The sequence below is a fragment of the Leucopleurus acutus genome, assembly GCF_964270905.1.
Source record: "Leucopleurus acutus genome assembly, chromosome: 13".
Lineage (NCBI taxonomy): Eukaryota > Metazoa > Chordata > Mammalia > Artiodactyla > Delphinidae > Leucopleurus > Leucopleurus acutus.
Window position 1 is genome coordinate 1,008,961 of NC_139155.1, and position 21,483 is coordinate 1,030,443.

General features: G+C 43.3%; 1 protein-coding gene across 5 annotated transcripts in view; it reads right to left on the reverse strand.

The window, feature by feature from the left end:
- The window catches only part of ADNP2 (ADNP homeobox 2), a 76,609-nt gene that overhangs the window by 26,172 nt on the left and 28,954 nt on the right, over positions 1-21,483 (reverse strand). For 3 of the 5 annotated variants that reach the window (XM_082853379.1, XM_082853375.1, XM_082853380.1), the window contains 5 exons: positions 20,425-20,519; positions 18,237-18,443; positions 15,150-15,269; positions 14,273-14,531; positions 14,039-14,183 (listed from right to left, as the gene is read on the reverse strand). The gene's annotated coding sequence lies outside the window, so the exon portion shown is untranslated. Of the gene's footprint in view, positions 1-14,038; positions 14,184-14,272; positions 14,532-14,905; positions 14,997-15,149; positions 15,270-18,236; positions 18,444-20,424; positions 20,520-21,483 lie in introns of those variants that run through there. The other 2 variants (XM_082853376.1, XM_082853378.1) reach the window with 2 other exon arrangements.

Genomic DNA, 21,483 nt, shown 5'->3' on the forward strand with positions numbered 1-21,483 from the left:
TCATCCCACTGCGGCCGCAGCTCGGGGCTGGGATCAGTCTGACCTTGCGGGTGAACCACGGAGAGCCCGATTTTCCCAGCCCCGCCCTTGTGCAACGTGAAAGTTCTCAGACTATAAATCCAGGTTCAGGTACAAATTAAGATCAAAGAACACATATGCATTAAATAAACACAGTAAATGAGAACGCATATGTGGGGTCGGCAGTACCTTACTGCTCCTGACTTAGGACACTCACCCGCCAGGACTGGCGACACCTCACTAGACGTGAGAAAAGGCCAGCTCTGTCCACACGGGTAGATAGTGGAGCTCCAGGCCACGTGACGCTCCAAATCCAGCACTAGCCAGGACAGTGGGCGTGGACCCTGGATGTGGAGCCCATCTTCACCACGATGGGAGGAATGGCCACCCAGACAAAACTGGAGCTTTGGCAGTGAAGAGGGACGTATCACACCGGCTGCCTGGCAGCGGTGCCACAATCTGAGGTGAGCTGACAACACCTTAAGTTGCTAGTGGCTCACCTTCCGCTCTTTGGATGCAGGCCCGCCCTCCCATGCTCTGTGGTGCCGAGGGAGAAGTGTGCCAGCCACAGCGCTGGGCCCCGAGACACCGGCCTCCAAGCGGTCTCTGGCAGGTGGGAGGAAGGGCAGCCTCTCCGGCATTCCCGGTCTCGTCACCTGGCTTCCTGCCTCTATAGCCAAACTGGTCATCACCCCTGTTCTATTCCACCAGCCCCGGCTGGCGGTGGGTTGGGGGGCAGCTGTAATCAGTTCCCCACGTGAAATCTCCTCTGTCTGAAATGCCTGGCAGAGTGAAGACACTTTGGCAGGGAACCTGGAGGTCCCTGTGGACCCTCAGGCTGGCGGTGGGGTGGAGGTGACGGAAACAGTGCCTCCCGGGGCTGCTGGCAACGAGTTAGACCCCCGTGGATGATGCCGTGCTGGGAGCGCGGAAATGGTGCTGCTGGGACTGCACTGCCAGCGCCGCTCCACTGAGAAACACTGTGGCCCCGGGACAAGCCTCCGCCTGCCCACTGCAGCTGCTCCGTCCGTGCAGACGCTTCATCCCCACTCCCCTTAGCACCTTCACAGCCGACAGCGGCACCCCTCGCGGCCCTCACACGCCTCCCTCACTGCCCGGCTGAGCGAGGCCAGTCGCTGGCTGTGCAAGGCCAACCGAGACTAAGTCGAGGCTTCCGGCTCAACGTCCATATTCCTGCCCCTGCACAGACCTGGTGCTATCGGAAGCCTCTGCTGCACCTGTTTCCACTCGGGCTCTTTGGGTGTTCAGGCGGGAGCCCTGAAACGCCACAAGTATCTGAGCCCATTCAGAAGTGCACATCAGACACCTTCAAATACTGAACCTAGATTTCTACCCACAGAGCCATTTCCTTCCGCCTTGTCTTCACGTGTACCAACCCAAACTATCCACAAGGTGCTTCACAGAGTGTGACTCTCAAAAATATAACCCCTGAAGAAAGATGGCCCCGTAGGCGTCTAGACAGTTCAGCACTGAAGTAACAAAGTGTAGACAAACGAAAAGCACAAAGGCCCTGAGATACTGGGTTATTTACAGTGTTTATATTACAAAAAGTGTGGAAGCTTTATACATCAATCGTGGCTTAGATTTCTGATTATTTCTCTAGGATAGATTCCTAGATGAAATCACTGAATCAAAGGGTATGAACATTTTTGAAGTTCTCTTTCTCTTTGGAAACAATCTCACGGAAAAGTTGCAAGCACAGCAGAAAAAAGAAAGCTGAAACGCTGCCAAACTGATGCCCCAAACTGCAGCCATCGGGACCCAAGTGGGGTGACTCAGGAAGACCCTGAGCTCCCCTCCTCCAGACACGCGTCTACAGCTGCAGGTGCGGCCATCTCCTCTGAAAAAGACCTTCAACTCGCCGAGCAGCTACCTCACGTTGACAAACGAGACAAGAGCCACGTGGAAGCGGGTAGGAGAGGCTGACTCAGTCTCCCCATAAACCCACCCCTGGCACAGCTGCCCAACACAAGGAGGGAATCACAAACCTGGAGCTTCTCCCTGAGGAGCCAGAGGTTGCACCCCACAAAGGGCGCCCCGGCGAGAGACGAGCCCCCAAAACATCTGGCTTGCAGCCCACCCAGCCCCGCATCCCCAAGACCCAGCGGGCTTCAGGAGGCCCAGAGGCGCCCTGACACGCAGGCTCACTCAGCCCAGGGCCCAGACTTGACGGCAGAGGCTCACTGGCTGATCTCAGAGCCTCGGCCCGAGGAGCCCGGCCTGGTGGGACACTCTCCAGGGACAGGGCGCTGGCGCTGCCACTGTGCTCCCTCTTGCTAAAGCTGGGGGAGGCCTGTTGGTTAACTGAGACCTTTCTCCTTTTGTCTCTGTGGAGCCATCCTGGCGCTCTCTCTGCCTCGTGAGGGCCGGCAAGCCCCATCATTTTTCCTGTCTCCTGGGAGGGTGCATGTCTTCACCGCTCTCTCTGCCACGCCCACAGCACCGGCACCTCTGGGAGGGGAGCTCTTACACACACCAGTGCCCCGGTTCTTACGTCAGGTGCCTGGTTTTTGAGGCTTCGGCCCAGGGGATGCCCCTTGATCACCTGGCTCTGAACACCGAGGGCTTGCGTTTCTGGGTCCCCTGGGACTGTAACATTGGAGAAAGTTCTTGGCAGGCTACAACCCAGGGCGCTGCACAGATAACAGACCAAAACATTCGCCCATCTTTGTGAGATAGAGGCCTATTTGCTGTCCAGGGGCTTTGGCCTGAGGGGCAGGCCTCTGAAATGGCAGGCTTGCAGGGGCCCAAGAGGTGCTCCAGGGAATGGAGGCGGGTGGATGCAATCTTCCTGCCCACCCCCTGCCTTGCTGCACCTCACTGGTATCTCCCAGAGAGGAGTTTATACCCTCTGGCGCCCTGATTTTTGCAGCTGCTGCCAGGCGACACCTCCACGTCACCCGGCTCCAGTTGCCAGTGGGCCTTACACGAAAAGGTCCCAGAGCACCATAACCAGTGGAGGCGGAGTCTCAGACAGCTACCACCCTCAGGGCACAACAAGAGGCGGCAGGCCCAGGAGCTCAGCCTTCCTGTGAAAGAGGCTCTGCTGGCTCACCAGCGAGGCAGAAGCCTGAGGAGCAGGCTGACACACAACATCTAACGGCTGAGCGCAAACCTTTCCAGAGACCTCGAGAGCTGGGTGTTTGCATCCTCGCTCCAGCATGTCCAGAGCCCACGGCTCGGGGGGAGCTCCTACATGCCGCTGGTGTCCCACTGCCCACTGGTGTTGCTGCCCCGGGATGCCCGTGAACACCCGGCTCTGGCGGCCAGTGGGCTTGTGCTCCTGGGCCCACAGGACTGTGACGGTCAGAGACAGCTCTTGGCAGGGTCCCACCCCAGGACACCGCACAGACACCACACCAGAACACACCCCGACTCTCTCCGTGAAAGAGGCCTACTTCCTGTCCCGGAGCTTCGGCCTGAGGGTCAGGCTCCAGGTGTGGCTCAGCCCGAGGCCCTGGAACAGAGGTGCTCTGAGGGAACGCGGGCTGGGACACCATCCTATGCGCCCCCTCTGCCTCACTCCCGCTCAGCGGCATCTTCCAGAAAGGAGCTTATAAACTCGTCTAGAGCCCCAGTTTTTGCAACTATTGCCCAGGGGACACCTCAGATCGCCCGTCTGGTGGCCAGCAAGGCCTCCACAGCAGTCCCACAGGACTACATATTTCTATACTGTAAAAGCTACTGCCACAGATACACAACAAGGTCCTACTGTAGAGCACAGGGAACTATATTCAAAATCCCATGTCAAACCATAATGGAAAAGAACTGAAAAACAATATATATATGTATAACTGAGTTACTTTGCTGTACAGCAGAAATTAAACACAACATTGTAAATTAACTATACCTCAATACAATTTTTTAAAAAGGCTTTTTCCAGAGGACATCAAGATGGAAGAGGAAGAGGACACGGGGCTCACCTACCCCTACAAACACATCAAAATATATCTACATGTGGAGCAATTCTCACTGGAAACTGGCAGAGGGATTCCTCTATAACCAAGGCTGTAAGACAGAGCCCTACAGGGCTGAGTAGGAAGGGGGGAGAAGCGATCAGGTCGGGACCTGCGCCCCTGGGAGGGGTCACAAAGGAGGAGGGGGATGACACTGACTCGGGAGACCCTCCCTGGGGAGTGAGCAGTTGGAACCACCTCTGGGCACCCCGGCCCTGGGGTCCAACACGAGGAGGCCAAGTCCCCTTAGCTGGTTTGAAAACCAGTGGAACCAGCAGTGGGGATGTGACAAACCCAGACTCTACTCGTGAAGAGTGGGCACATGCCTGCTCACTCCCGGGCCAAGTGGAGGAAGCAGACAGAAACTGCCCGGGCTCTGGTCAGTTTCCACACCAACCCGGGCCACGGCCCGGCCCACACTGAGCACCCTCTGCGGCCCCTCTCGCTCTGTGGTGCAGCCCGCACCGCACTCAGGAGGGTGAAGGCCGCTGCAGCTGAGGAGAGTGCTTGGTTGAGGAGCCAGAGCTGACTCAACCCAGCACGGCACCTGAACAGGGCGAGGATGGCTATTACTGGCATTCACAGCAGGTCAGGATTGGCTGCAACTGTGACTGGTGCCTGTGCTGCTCAGGCACCCCCCAGCAAGCCCTGGGCGCCCGCTCCAGTGCGCTCCCCTCTGGAGCAAACGTGCTGACGCTCGGAGGGGAGGGCACACACCTACAGGGAACGAACCAGCTCAGACTGACCCTCAGGGTCTGCGAACCCAGCTCACACCTGACTCTGCCTCCTCCACGTCCAGCCCCACCTCCTACCAAGGTGGTAGGTGCCAGCGCACCCTGGGGGAAGATGTGACTCATGCCCACGTCAGATCCAGCTCTCCCAGCAAAGCAGCTGGCACACGCAGACTGTGTCGGGACATCCCCACACAAGGCCACCCCTCCAAGACTGGGATCGGTAACTGCTTCATCTAGTTTCACAGAGACAGAGAAAGATAAGCAAAATGAGAAGACAGGAATTTGTTTCAAATGAAAGAACACAAAAACCCTTGTGAGAACAACTAATGTAACACAGATAAACAATTTACCAGATGAAGAGTTCACAGCATTGGGAATAAGAATACTGACTGAAAAAAAAGAGATGAACACATGACAGATTTAACAAGGAACTAGAAAATATTAAAAGAACCCCTCAGAACTGAAGAATACAATAACTGAAATGAAAAATACACAAGAGGAATTAACAGCAGACTAGGTGATACAGAAGAATACTAAGTGATCTGGAAGATAGAGTAATGGAAATCACTCATTCAGAACAGCTAAAAGAGAAACATAAAAAAGAAAACAGTTTAAGGAACCTTTGGGACAACATCAAGCATACCAACATTTGAATTATAGGGGTCCCAGAAGGAGAAGAGAGAAACAGGAGTCAAAATGTATTTGATGAAATTATGGCTGAAAACTTCCCAAACTGCAGAAGGAAACAGATATTCAGGTACAGGAAGAACAGTCCCAAACAAGATGAACCCAAAGACACCCACACAAAGACATGTCATAATGAAAACAGCAGAAGTTAAAGAGAGAATTCTAATGGCAGCAAGAGAAAAACCAAGAGTCGCATACAAGGGAACTCCCAAAAGGCTAGCAGCTGATTTTCCTGCAGAAACTTTGCAGGCCAGAATGGAAGGGCATGATATAAAGTGCTGAAAGGGAAGAATCTACAAACTAGGATACTCTACCCAGCAAAATAACCAGTCAGAATTGAGGGAGAGATCAAGAATTTCTCAGATAAGCAAAAACAAAAAGAGTTCATCAATACTAAACTGACCCTAAAAGAAATGCTGAAGCGGAAAACAAAAGGCTACAAGAACAAAGAATCCATAGGAAAGGAAAAATCCCACTAGTAAAGTCAAATGTATATTAAAGGCTGTGATTGACCATTTCAGTAAGCTAGTACAAAAATTAAAAGGCAAAAAATTGTAAAATGAACTATAATAAACAGTTAAGGGATAAACATGAAGATGTAAAATATGACATCAAAAACTCGTAACATGTGAAAGTAAGAAAAATGTAGCTCTTTTAGAAGAATCTTTTAGATCTTTTTGAACTTAAATGACTACAAGTTTAAAACAGGTAAAAAAAAAACAGGTAGATATAGTTATAGGTCGAAATATATGAACCCCATGGTAACCACAAATCAAAAACCTACAATAGATACAGAAAAACTAGAGAGAAAGGAACACTAAAGCAAATCATCAAACCACAAGAGAAGAAACTAAAGGAAGACAGAGAAGAACTACAAAAACAATCAGCAAACAAGTAACAAAATGGCAATAAGTACATTCCTATCAGTAATCACTTTAAATGGCAATAGACTAAACGCACCAATCAAAAGTCATATGTTCGCTAGGGACTTCCTGGCAGTCCAGTGGTTAAGACTCCACGCTTCCATTGCAGGGGGCATAGGTTTGATCCCTGGTCTGGGAACTAAGATACCACATGCCACACAGCACAGCCAAAAAAACAAAGACCCATATGTATGCTGCTTACAAAAGACTCATTTCAGAGCTAAAGACACACACAGACTGAAAGTAAGGGATAGAAAAAGATACTGCATGCAAATGGAAATGTCAAGAAAGCTGGGGTAACAATACTCATATCAGGCAAAACAGACTTTAAAACAATGTCTATACAAAAGACAAAGAAGGGCATTTTATAATGATAAAGGAATCAACACAGGAAGAGGATATAGGGACTTCCCTGGTGGCACAGTGGTTAAGAATCCGCCTGCCAATGCAGGGGACATGGGTTCGAGCCCTGGTCTGGGAAGATCCCACATGCCGCGGAACAACTAAGCCTGTGCACCACAACTACTGAGCCTGCGCTCTAGAGCCTGCGAGCCACAACTACTGAGCCCGACTGCCACAACTACTGAAGCCCGCGCGCCTAGAGCCTGTGCTCCACAACAAGAGAAACCACTGCAATGAGAAGCCCACGCATCACAACGAAGAGTAGCCCACGCTCGCCGCAACTAGAGAAAGCCTGTACGCAGCAACGAAGACCCAACTCAGCCAAAAATAAAATAAATAAATTTATAAAAAAAGAAGAGGATATAACATTTGTTAACATAAATGCACCTAATATAGGAGCTTCTAGATATATAAAGCAAATACTGAAATACATAGAAGGAGAAACTGACAATAATAAAATAATAATAGTGTACTTTAACACCCCACTTACATCAATGAATATTTCATCCAAACAGAGAATCAATAAGGAAACAGTGGTTATATGACACAATAGACCAGTTGAACTTAATAGATATCTACAGGACATTCCATCCAAAAACAGAAAAATACACATTGTTTTCAAGTGCATATGGAACGTTTTTGAGGACAGATCACATGCTAGGCCACAAAAAAGCCTCACAAATTTAAAAGGATAGAAATTATATCAACATTTTTTTTTGGACCACAACAGTATAAAACTAGAAATCAATCACAGGACAAAAAATAGGAAAAGCACAAACATGTGGAGATTAAACAACATGCTACTAAAAAAACATTGGGTCAATGAGGAAATCAAAGAGGAATTCAGAAAATACCTCAAGACAAATGGAAATAAAAACACAACTTTCCAAAATCTATGGGATGCAGCAAAAGGGCAGTTCTAAAAGGGAAGTTTAAAGTGATACAGAAACAAACAAAAATCTCAAATAAACAACCTAACCTACCAGTGAAAGGAATTAGAAAAAGAAGAACAAACAAAGACCAAAGTCAGCAGAAGGAAGGAAATAATAAAGATCAGAGAGGAAACAAATAAAAATAGAGGCTAAAAAAAAGAAACAAACAAACAAAAGAAGAGAAATAACAACCAATAACACAGAGATACAAAAATTCATAAGAGAACACTAAGAATACTTACATGCCAACAAGTAAGACAACTTAGAAGAAATGGATACATTTCTAGAAATATACAATCTTCCAAGACTGAACTGGGAAGAAATAGACAATCTGTGAAACACTAATAGTGAAATTGAGTTTGTAGTAAAAAAAAAAAAAAAAAAAAAAAAAAACCTGCCAACAAACAAAAGTCAGGACCAGACAGTGGCACAGAGGAATTCTACCAAACATATAAACAAGAGCTAATACACATCCTTCTCCAACTATTCCAAAAAACTGAAGACAGAACACTCCCAAATTCATTCTGCAAGGCCACCATCACCCTGACACTAGAACCAGACAAAGACAATACAAAAAAAGAAAATTACAGGCCAGTATCTTTGATGAATATAGATGCAAAAATTCCCAACAAAGTATTAGCAAACTGAATACAACAATATATAAAAGGATCATATACCATGATCAAGTGGGATTTATTCCAGGGACCTAAGAATGGTTCAACATCCACAAATCAATCAATGAGATGCACCACATTAATAAAAGGAAGGATCAACATCACATGATCATCTCAATACACACAGAAAAAGCATTTGACAAAGTGCAACATGCATTCATGATCTCTCATCAAAGTTGCAGCAGACAGAATATATCTCAACATAATAAAGGCCATTACAACAAACCCACAGCTAACATCACACTCAATGATGAAAAGCTAAGAGCTTTTCCTCTAAAATCAGGAAGAAGACAAGGATGCCCACTCTCACCCCTGATATTTAACATAGTACTGGAAGCCCTAGCCACAGCAATCTGACCAAAAAAAAGAAATAAAAGGTAACCAAATTGGAAGGGAAGAAGTAAAACTGTCAGTATTTTCAGAAGATATGATACTATCCATAGGAAACCCTAAAGTCTCCACCACTAAATGATTTCAGTGAAGTTACAGGTTACAAGATTAATATACAGAAGTCTGTTGCTTTTCTATACATTAATAATGAACTATCAGAAAGAGAAAGCCAAGAAAAATCCCATTTAAAATTGCATCAAAAAGAATAAAATACCTAGGAATAAACTTAACCAAGGAGGTGAAAGACCTATACTCTGAAAACTATAAAACACTGATGAAGAAAACTGAAGATGATACAATGATACAAAGAAATGGAAAGATACCCTGTGCTCCTGGATTGGAACAATTAATATTGTTAAAATGGCCATCCTACTGGGACTTCCCTGGTGGTCCAGTGGTAAAGAATCCGCCTTACAATGCAGGGGACACGGGTTCGATCCCTGGTCAGGGAACTACGATGCCACATGCTGCAGGGCAACTAAGCCCGCGCACCACAACTACTGAGCTCGTGCGCCTCTACTAGAAAGCCTGTGTGCCGCAAACTACAGAGCCCACGCGCGCTGGAGCCTGCGCGCCACAACTAGAGAAGAGAAAACCCACACGCCACAACTAGAGAGAAGCCCGTGCACTGCAACGAAAAGCTCACGTGCTGCAACAAAAGATCTCACATGCCTCAACGAAGATCCTGCATGCTGCGACTAAGACACAACGCAGCCAAAAATAAATAAAATAAATTTTAAAAAATTTTTTAAAAAGCTGAAACAGCTATAAAAATAAATAAATGGCCATACTACCCAAAGCAATCTACAGATTTAATGCAATCCCTATCAAAATACCCATGACATTTTTCACATAACTACCACAAATAATCCTAAAATTTACACAGAAACACAAAAGACCCCAAATAACAAAAAAATCTTGAGAAAGAAGAACAGAGCTGGCGGTATCATGCTCCCTGGCTTCAGACTATACTACAAAGCTACAGTAATCAAAATGGAATGATAGGGCTTCCCTGGTGGAACAGTGGTTGCGAGTCCGCCTGCCAATGCAGGGGACACAGGTTCGTGCCCCGGTCCGGGAAGATCCCACATGCTGCGGAGCGGCTGGGCCCGTGAGCCATGGCTGCTGAGCCTGCGCATCCAGAGCCCGTGCTCCGCAACGGGAGAGGCCACAACACTAAGAGTCCCACGTACCACAAAAAAAAAAAAAAAAAATAGTATGGTACTGGCACAAAAACAGACACATTGATCAATAGAACAGAATAGAGAGCCCAGAAATAAAACCACTTACTATGGTCAATTAATCTATGACAAAGGAGGCAATAATATACAATGGAAAAAAGACAGTCTCTTCAATAAGTGGTGCTGGGAAAGTTGGACAGCTACATGTAAAAGAATGAGATTAGAATATTTCCTCATATCATATACAAAAATAAACTCACATGAATTAAAGACCTAAATATAAGACCTGAAACCATACAACTCCTAGAAGAGAATATATGCAGAACATCCTTTGACATAAATCATAACAGTATTTTTTGGACCTGTCTCCTAAGGCAAAAGAAAGCTTTTGCTTTCTTTTAAGAAGCTTTTAAGAAGCTCCTAAAAGCTTCTGCACAGCAAATGAAACCACTGACAAAACAAAAAGACAACCTAGTGAATGGGAGAAAACATTTGTAAATGATATGACTGACAAGAGGTTAGTATCCAAAATATATAAACACATCATATACCTCAATATCAATAAAAACAAACATCTCAATCAAAAAATAGGCAGAAGACCTGAATAGGTATTTTTCCAAAGAAGACATACAGATGGCTAACAGGCACATGAAAAAATGCTATCACTAATTATTAGAGAAATGCAAACCTAAACAACAACAAGTGAGATATCACCTCACACCTGTCAGAATGGCTATCATCAAAAAGTCTACAAATAACAAATGTTGGCAAGGATGTGGAGAAAGGGGAACTCATACTGGTGAGAATTTAAATTGGTGCAGCCACTGTGGAAAATAGTACAGAGCTTCCTCAAAAACCTAAAAATAGAACTATCATATGACCTGGCAATTCCACTCCTGGGTATTATCCAGAAAAAAATCAAAGCACTAATTTGAAAAGATACATGTACCCCAACATTCAGAGCAGCATTATTTACAATTGCCAGGATATGGGAGCAACCTAAGTGTCCATCAAGAGACAAATGGATAAACGATACACACACGGAATATTACTCAGCCATAAGCAAAAAATGAAACACTGCCATTTGCAGCAATGTGGATGGACCTAGAGAATATTATGTTAGTGAAATAAATCAGACGGAGAAAGACAAATACTGTATGATGTCATTTATTTGTGGAATCTAAACAATAAAACTAATGAATGTATATATCAAAACAGAAACAGGTTCACAGATATAGAAAACAAACTAGTGGTTACCACTGGGGAGAGGGAAGTGGGGAGGAGCATGTTAGGGGGATGGGATTAAGTTATAGAAACTATTGAATACTATGTGTAAAATAGATAAGCAACAAGGATATATTGTACAGGGAATTATAATCATGATTTTGTAATAATTTTTAATGGAGTATAATCTATAAAAATATGTATTCACTATGCTGTACACCTGAAACTAATGTAATATTGTAAATCTACTACACTTCCAAAAAAAGCAGCAAGAGAAAAACAACTTATTACATACAAGAGACCCCCATAACACTATCAGCAGTATTTTCAGCAGAAACTTTGCAGGCCAGTAAGGAGTAGCACAATATATTCAAAGTGCTGAAAGAAAAAAATTTCTAACCAAGAATACTCTACCTGGCAAAGTTATCAATCAGAATTGAAAGAGAGAGAGAGTTTTCCAGACAAGCAAAAGCTAATGCAGTTCATCAGCACTAAACCGGCCTTACAAGAAATGTTAAAAGGATGACTTTAAGCTCTAATTATTAAGAAGAAAACATATGAAAGTGTAATTCTCACTGATAAAGGTAAAGGTATTGCATTAATCACTTACAAAGCTAATATGAATGTTAAAAGACAAAAGTAGTAAAAGTAACGATAACTACAATAATATTAAGGGATATACAAGACGAAAGGTGTAAAATGTGACCCCCAACAACATAAAATGTTGGGGGGCAATTAAAATGTAGAGCTTTAGAATGTGTTCAAAGTTAGGTTGTTATCAACTTAAAGTAGACTGTCGTAAATACAGACTGTTAGATGTGAGCCTCAGGGTGACCACAAAACAAAAACCTATAGCAGACACACAAAAGATAATGAGAAAGGACTCTAAGAACAGCACTAAAGAAAGTAATCAAGCCACAAGGGAGAGAGCAAGAGACGAAGAAACAGAGGAGCTACAGAACAGCCAGAAACCAGTTAACAAAATGGGAATAAGTACATACCTACCAATAATAACTTTAAATTTAAATGGATTAAATTTTCCAACCAAAAGACAGAGTGGCTGATGGATTAAAAAAACAGACCCATCTATATGCTGTCTCCATTACACACAGACTGAAAGTGAAGGGATGGAAAAAGATGTTCCATGCAAATGGAAACCAAAAGAAAGCTGTGGCTGCTATCCTTATATCGGACAAAAGAGACTTTAAAGCAAAGTCTGCAATAAGAGACAAAAAGGGCATTACATAGTGATAAAGGGCTCAATCCACAACAGGATATAACATTTGTAAATATTTATGCGGCCAACATAGGAGCTCCTAAGTATATAAAGAAAATATTGACAGGCCTAGTGTAATTATATACATATAATTTTCATTAATACATATTTACATAAATACACACACATACATACACACAATGGAATACTACTCAGCCATAAAAAAGAATAAACTCTTGCCATTTGCGACAACATGGATGGACCTTGAAAGCACCGCGCTAAGTGAAGTAAGTCAGAGAAAGACAAATATGGTGATCTCACTTATGTGTGGGTCGATTGGATTTAATCACCTTTCCCAACTGGTAGCACTGTTCGATGATACACTCCTTGTATTTTTAAAGAACTAAATAAACACACTTTAATTTTAGAAAACTTGTAAAATACAGAAAAATACAAAGAAGGGAGTCACATCTCGTCCCGCACCAGGTGCAGCAAGGGCTTCGCAGCCCATCTCCCCGGACACGTAGAGGTCACAGCTGAGCCTCACGGGAGCCCAGACATGCTGAGCGTTAACTGAAAGCAAATGAGCATGGCATCTTGGCACCCATGTTCACAGCAGCTTTGTTCACAGTAGGTAAACCGTGGAAGTAACCCCAGTGTCCATCAAAGGATGAACAGATAAACAAAAAATGGAAATACATATGACCAAATATTATTCAGCCTTTAAGAGGAAAGACACTCTGACACACACTACAACATGGATGAAACTGGAGGAATTATGCTGAGTGAAATGAGCCAGTCACAAAAGGACAAATCCTGAATGATTCCATTTAAAGGAGATCACTAGAGTTGGCAAAGTCATACATAGAGACAGAAAGTAGAACGCTGGGTTCCAGGGGCTGGGGGAGGGGAAATATGGGAGTTAGTGTTGAATAGAGACAGCGTTTCAATTTGGGAAGATAAAAATGTTCCCTGGATGGATGGTGGTGACGGTTCCACAACAATGTGAATGTATTTAAATGCCACCAAACTGCACACTTAAGAATGGTTAAGATGGTACATTTTATATTACGTGTATTCTAACAATTTTTTAAATTGGGGGAAAAAAGGAAACGAGTACAAATTTCTGGTCATAAGCAGTCTAGAAATAACGCTTTGGATTCTTAGCTGATTTGTTCATCCAGGCTCCTTCCCTCTCTCTTCAGGTGCCTGTGTACAAACATCCTTTTGCACACACACACTGCCCTGTTGACCTGTGGTCTGATAACCAAGAATATGTGGAGCAATGAACCATTTTGGGGTCCGTGTATGAACGGGCCTTAAAGGTCACATGACACATTCCCAGATTACATTAATTTCTCGACAATGCATCTAAGGATCACGCTGGTCTTAGTTTGAGGAACAAAAGGAGTAGCTGCTTTAAGCGTGGTTTGGAGCGTTCCAGGCAGAAAGGTGAGGGCAGTGAGGTCTGGGGACAAGGAATAACTTGAATGTGATGCTTCCTAACTGAATGTAGAATTCAGTACCCAAAGGAAAAGCACGGCATGAACCCCAGACCCTTGCAGCAAAGACAGGACTCATGTGCCACTCAGACTCTACAGGTTTTAAAGAACGAAGCTTTTTACACTGTCCTTGCACAAGCCCAGCTGGCACAGCGATGAGTGAGATACCATCACCCACCTTGGAAGGGCAGCCAGTGTCAGAAGAAGGTGCTCCAGCCGCCCTGGAGGTGTTCGTCCTCGCCCCTGGGCTGTGCCTCTGCTGAAGGGGTGGAGCTAGTGTCCTAGGGTTTTGGTGGAGCCGGAGACTTTAATTTTCTCTGAACCTGAAATGAGGTAAGGCCGAGGTGTCAGAGCAGGCAGGCTCCAGGGCCATGGAATCACTCACGTCCTCTCAGACAACACTTATCCTGACCTCTTCAAACAGCAGAACGCTTTCTTCAAGTAAGTTCTGGGCTGTCCAGAGCAGAATCCGTCCTCGCTGAAGCCCACGGGAAGGTCTGCTGACGTCAGGGTCGGGGGTGGAGATAGCGCCGTCACGTGCACTGCTGTTAGCAGCTTGCAATTCGCTTGGGCTTTAGGGCTGTCCAGCTTTGAAAGTGTTTCTTTCTCACGCTCCTTAACCTTTGTAGGGTGTTCGGCCCTTCCCAGGTTGAAAAACACTGCTGGAGAATCTGAAAGTCAAACACAAGTTGCGTCAGTTTGCCGCTTCCTTCGATTTGTGGGAATCACATCAGTTTAAAGCAGCAGGCCTGTGGGATTCCTGTTACAAGGACCCCACTTTCAGGTGCTGCTTCAAGTGCTTGCAGGTGTGGCCGGCCTCTTCTCCCTCCCCTCCACCAGTAAGCAACCTCGGCCGCACTTGGCTTGACTGAGCAGCTTCCCCATTTCTCTCTCACTGAGGTCATCTGTTATCCCACGTTAAAACATTATTTTTTAGACTTATCTTCATGGAGAGGTGGTGTATGCTAGAAAATAAGTCAGTAACTCCAACTTAGATCTGGCTCTGCCAACCACTGTATCATATGGCCTAAGAAAAGTCATTTACCTCTCTGGGCCGGTTTGCTCATCAGCAAGAAGCAAAGCCTAACTTATCTCTTCCACAGGATTGTCAGACTCAGGTGAGCAAACTGCAGGTACTAAGCAAATGCAAAACACATACTCTCAGAAACATTTTCTACTGAAACATCCAAACAAAATCACACCTATTTCTTATTGCAACTCTCAAAACTTGCCTTTAAAGAAAGCCTCATTTACCATCAAACAACGTATAAGGCACAAGGAGTATGAACCTTTGTTAAGGAAGCAGCTCAGGAAGGCACGTTTCTTAGTCGACAGGGCACAGGTGCTGGATTCGGGCTCAGGTCACACCTGAGGCAAGTCTGCTCCCTCTGGCATCACCACTGAAGTAGCTGGGAATGACGAATGGATGAGTGAGGTACCTCGTGGCTACAAGTGCCCGTCTACAACCACACTGGTCGCCATCTTCAGTGGCTGCATTGCATACTTAGCATGCCACCACTGCACGTGATCAAGAGGTTTTGAATATGTATCCTTTAAAATTAATACAAGTCAGAAAGCACCTCAGCCCCTGCTCATTTGTAAAATTCCTGTCAGGTTTTACAAATGGCGATAATGGAAACAAGAAGTTAATCAAATTGAATTAATAGTTACTTCTATTAAGCAACGCTATCAACTTAAAAACATAAGCATTCCATGTAAAAATAGTTTTGCAATTCAAATTACCAAGTTAATAACCAACACTATTCTTTGCACAGTCGTTAAAAACTTAAAAATAAATTTTATTCATAAATCAAATGCACAAATTCAGTTAATCCTAAACTAATGTTTCTTTATTACAGAACGAAGATTCAGACAGGAGTCTTGAAGACTTCTAAGGACAGTTGATGAGTTTGCGGGTATGTTGGATTATATCTCAGACATTGCTGTGATTTAAACACTAAGATATAGTGATATATTTAAATTACCAAGATATTTGGATTTTTAACTAATCTATCCAAATATTCAGATGCCAACCGAATTTGCAACAGAAAAAAAAAGCTATTTGATCTATTTACCATCTTTTCATTTCAGGTTATGATTTTGTAACTAGCACCTGGCAAGGAATCAATGTTAGGATTTAAATCTCTAGGGCAGTTCACGCTTCAGTCTGTGGCAATTTAACGCCAACTCACAGGTGGGCTCAGGTGAAAATATGAGAACGAATCACGGGGAAGGGGCTGAAGCAATGTAAACACAGACCCAAGCCACACACGCTTGTACAAACTCCCAGAGCCTCCAGTGACGAGGGACTGAACCACTGAACTCAAAAGGTCCAAAATGAAAGGCTGATTTTGACAAATTTTGGAAACCTATAGTACGTTATACAGTAATGAAGACCACATTTATCCAAAATCATGTCATCAGAGTAACTTGTTCTAGCCTCACCCTTTTCTTTTAGATTTTAGGTTTGTAGGGACTCTGCACGTCTTGTACGTGAAAGTGCACCTCCCACTTCCCTAAAGCCCCTGAAGTGAGGCAGACACACTTGATGTGTGTAACATATTCTGACAGCTTCAGATGAACTCAACAGTCAAAGCACTTCACCTTGTTTTACTGCGACTTAAGTTGCCCTTTGCATTTTTATTAGCATCTTTCTACTACTGGACATATCATCTCAATCGATATAAACTATGATAGGCAGACAGATATATATAGCACATACCCAGGAAAACCTGGTCCAAAGGTACTTTACTGCTTTAGGAAGAAAAGTCTGCAATATTATCCCGATAGTGAAATACTTATAAAATAATGTTGCTGATAATCTTAGACTATGCACACAAATAGTGTCTTAGCAGTGAGAAACCACTACTGGAAGAATATAACATTACCAAATGTAGGTAGCAGCTTAATTTTTTAAATAAATGAATATTAAATTTTAAATCAAAGAAAATTAATCATTCTGGCACTGTCTTCCTTCACACTGCTTATCCTCATGGGCAAAAGGTCCTGACCATGCGGGGTGCATGGAGAAATGTAATGAAAGACAATCTCTTAGACTTTTATGCTAGTCTACATAGTTTGAGTTACAACCAAATGACCTAGATTGAGGTGGACTTTATATCAGAAGGCAAAAGACTCTTATGGTTACCCTCAAGAATATACTGTGTTCTGAACTCTTTGAATCTGTCTAGTCTTTTTTTTAATTGAAGTATAGTTGATTTACAACACTGTGTTAGTTTTAGGCATACAGCACAGTGACTAGGCTTTTTTGCAGATTATATTCCATTATAGGTTATTACAAGATATTGGGTGTCTAGTGTTTTTCTTGTAGACACTTTGGCAACCCTGTAGGGCAGGAATGCATTGATGCCAAACTAATAATCTATTCTTACACAAGTCATTGCAAGGAAGCAGTTAATTACTAATTAACTGTCCAGGAATTGGCAAAGACCCATTCTCTATTTCTAGTGCATTGAAAATAAAACATATGATTATACTGAGGCCATATCTTATGAAACACAGAAGGAATCACCTCTCCCCACCTGCCATTTTGTGAATGGAAAAACAGGCAAAGTACAGCCAGAACCGGCGTAGCTTCTCAGATGGCAGAGTAAGGTTAAGTAGTTCACACCCTGAACTTCTTAAGTGTTGAGAAATTAGATTGAGGATATCATTTAATTACACTGCAACCCTCAGACATTATGGGTATTTTGATCCTGGAAATAAGATATGTTTCATTTGGACAACAGTGTACAATTCTGGGAATTCCCCGGCAGTACAGTGGCTTTCACTGCGGAGGGCGCAGGTTCAATCCCTGGTCAGGGAACTAAGATCCCACAAGCCGCGTGGCACAGCCAAAAAAAAAAAAAAGTGTGCAGTTCTAAACATATATTTAAAGATTCATTTCTAAGTGGGACTCAGATAAGAACCTGTAATCACAGTAATGTCAATCTACTTTGATTACTGAATAGATCTCATAATGAATTTACCAAGATTTTCCATTTTCGTTTTTAAAATTCTGAGTTGATTCCATGTTGTAACAATACATCTACTTTCAGTATCCCAGCTTCACCTTTAGTCATCAAATCATCTAACACAGAATGTTATGTAGAGGCCAAAAAATTGGCAATGCCAATAGCTAGGATATGGTTAGAAAATTCTACGTAGTGGGTGTTGATATATGTGTATCCTGCTTACTTCTAAATTAGTGGCTTATTGGACCAAGATGGTCATTACCACCACCTGTGAAGAAAAACAAGGTCAGCAGTGAAATATAAGGCAACAAGGAAACAGGGCACCAAGAACTACTGTGATAACAATGTGAGTTCTGGTGCGAGGCTATTGATCTTCTGATTAGTTATGAGAAGGGCACTCACCTTAGAGCTGAACGTAGTGAAAAGGCCTCTGCTAACATGCCTGGAGTCATGTGACTGGAGTGGGGAGGAGCCACTGGCCCGGCTAAACTTAGGCTTCCCCAGTGAGCTTCAGAAATTCCTGCATCAGCTGCCCTCCTTCTTTTGTGTAAGTTGTCTTATTGATGTACGTAGCCACTCCAGTTAGTTATTTGAAAGCACATATAAAATCTAGACAAAATTAAATTTTAAAAATAACCAAAAATTACCTTCCCTGCAAAACGCATAATTTCTTTAAAATGATCTCATGACTTTCCCAGTGTTAAGAATTCTTAAGTCATCTTCCACAAGACAACAGCAAACTGAGGATAAATCTCCTGTCCTTTGCAGGACCAAAGGTGCTTTCCTTGTAATGAGAAGACCTTAAATCTAAGTCTGCATGGAAACTCCTTCTAGAATCTGTGAGATGTAGTCCAAGTTTGATATCATATTAACTTGTGTGTGTGTTTGTGTGTGTGTATGTGTGTCAGTATCACTATTTCATAGTCAATGTAGGATTTTCCGGGTCTTCAGTCTAACAATTCTGAAAGCTGCTCCACAGAGGACTGGGGAGGCAGAATGAGTCAACTTATCTATAAACTCTAGCAAAACTGTTGTTTTTACGGATTTTACAACTCAACTAACGCTCAAGATAGATCTATATAGAAACATTGTTTTAAGAAAAACTACCGAACCATTATTCGTTGCTATTATTCAATTTTCTCCAGATTATGTTTAGGCAAATGGTAAATTAATATATTAAACTTTCCATATCGTGGACTGTAAACTGTAAGCAACTAATTTCTGAAAAAATATATTCATTTATGACAACTAATTCTGAATTTGCATTTGATAGTAAGACCACATGATCTGTCTTAGTTTGTTCATAGCAAACATACCTATATAGCTGGTTTTATTTATAATTTAAATATTGATAAAATTCTAAATTTTAATTGTTAAAGTTTTCCTTCTGAAAAGGAATTTATGTAATTTTTTGTTTGTTTAAAAGTAAACGAACACTGCTCATGATTTTATGAGTCGGATAAAGAAAAGTGGTTTGGGAAGCACCTCCTTTAACGGGCTGTGGAAAACGTGTTAGCTACTGTTTAGCAGCGTTATATACATTTTCCCTCTCAAAACGTGAGCTAGGGGACTTCCCTGGCAGTCCAATAGTTAAGACTGCCTTCCAATGCAAGGGTTTGAGCCCTGGTCAGGGAGCTAAGATGCCACATGCCTCCTGACCAAAAAACCAAAACATAATACAGAAGCAATGTTGTAACAAATTCAATAAGGACTTAGAACAAAAAAAGTGAGCTAGGTCATCTGAGTGAATGGCGTTAGTGTTTGTTTTCCACCTGCCAATATGGCGGCCTTAAGAGATCCCTGTCAGATACAACAGATTTTGATTTGGATTTTAATCTACTTTTCAAGGTAACCCTCCCAGATATCTGATTTTTAACTTTTAAATTTTAAAAACTAAGTAGTAATTAGGACAGGTTATCAAAAACTAGAAAAATTCTAAAGCTGAGATTTAATAACTGCATAACAGAAAAAATAGATTCCAGAAGTATAAATCAGCAGGTGTGCTACAAGGTGAAGCTTTATGTTAAGGAATGCATGCTTAGATATTTACTCTCAGCACCTATGAAAAAGGAATTGGTTTGAGAACATTAAAATTATAACTATCAGTAAGAGAATGAAATTAAGTTTAAGTTTTTAAGACTAAAGAAAAGTGGGACTTCCCTAGTGGTCCAGTGGCTAACTCTGCGCTCCCAATGCAGGAGGGCCGAGTTCAATCCCTGGTCAGGGAACTAGATCCCTCATGCTGCAACTGAGTTCGCATGCCGCAACTGAAGATCCCAAATGCCTCTACAAAGATCCCGCATGCCACAACTAAGATCTGGCCCAGCCAAATAGATAAATAAATAAATAAATATTAAAAAACTAAAGAAAAGTTTTCTGGCAGTACCTCATAGTTGGAATTTTTATTCCTTAGTTGATAGTTCAGCAGGGACTCTATTTAGTAACATGGGGAGACATTATAAGATATCTAAATAGCAAATCTGTGTGTACTTCTTTTATTGTTGTTCTAACCAGGACTTCCCTCCTCTCACTTTTCATTCACAACACATCATGTCATTGAGTTCATTACACAAAGCATTTAGAACAATACCTGGCACACAGAGGGCACTGTTACTGTTGGTGCTGTAACCATCTAGGATCAGGATGCCCTGTATATCTCGACACCCTAAAGGGCTACGTGTGCGTCTAGAGAGAGCAGACAGAGATTTATTACAGACAGTACTGCATCAGTTAAGGGACATTCACCGTGGGGGGTGAACTGACCTCTGAGTAGGGTGACCAACTTATCCCCACCTGCCTGGATGCTCCCAGTTTGGGTACTGAAAGTTCAGAGAAATCCCTCAGTCCTGAGTAAACTGGTACAGCTGGTCACTCTACCTTGGATCCCATTTCTTCATCTTTAAAATGCAGGTAAAATAAACCCTACATCATAAGAGTATTATGAGGCTTAAATGGGGAAATACGTGAACATAGGAATGTATCATACCAGCTAAGAGCATGGCGCTCGGCCCTCAGGTATCGCCCTAGCTCTTTTCACCTAACTAGCTCCCTGCCTTGGCCAACTTACTTAAGCTCTCCATGCCTCGGTTTCCTTTTAGGCAAAACGAGATACTACCATTTACCTTGTAGGATGGTTGAGAGTTAAAATGCATGTCAGCTGTGCACAGCTGAGTAAGCACTAAATAGATCCTTATCATTGTCGTTAAAATACTCAGCCCATTTCCTAGCAATAGTAAACTGTGGATAAATGTTTATTATCTACTAGGAAGGTCTGTTTAAAAACAATGTAAAAACTAGGTTAGTGTTTTGGGGCTGTTTTTTCTTTTCTTAATTGGTTGGGGTTGTTGCTTTCTTTAGTGAACTCTTAGAAAGTTGCACATAATCATCATATGTGAAGAGCTGTTGGAAAAGGGTAACAGGAGGTGGGCGACTGCCCTCCCTGGCCACACACCCCTGGGAACTCGGGGGCAGAAGAGCAACTGTCTACTGCAGGCCTGGCCCAGCTGCTGCCCAACTACAGCACAGCGTAGGATTTCCAGAGGTCTTATTTCAATACTGAATGAAGAACCAGAACCACATGGCTTCTGCAAGGGAGACTGAACCGGCCTGAGCCTGAGGGAGAGGATGATGTGTCCACAACACCAGGGAG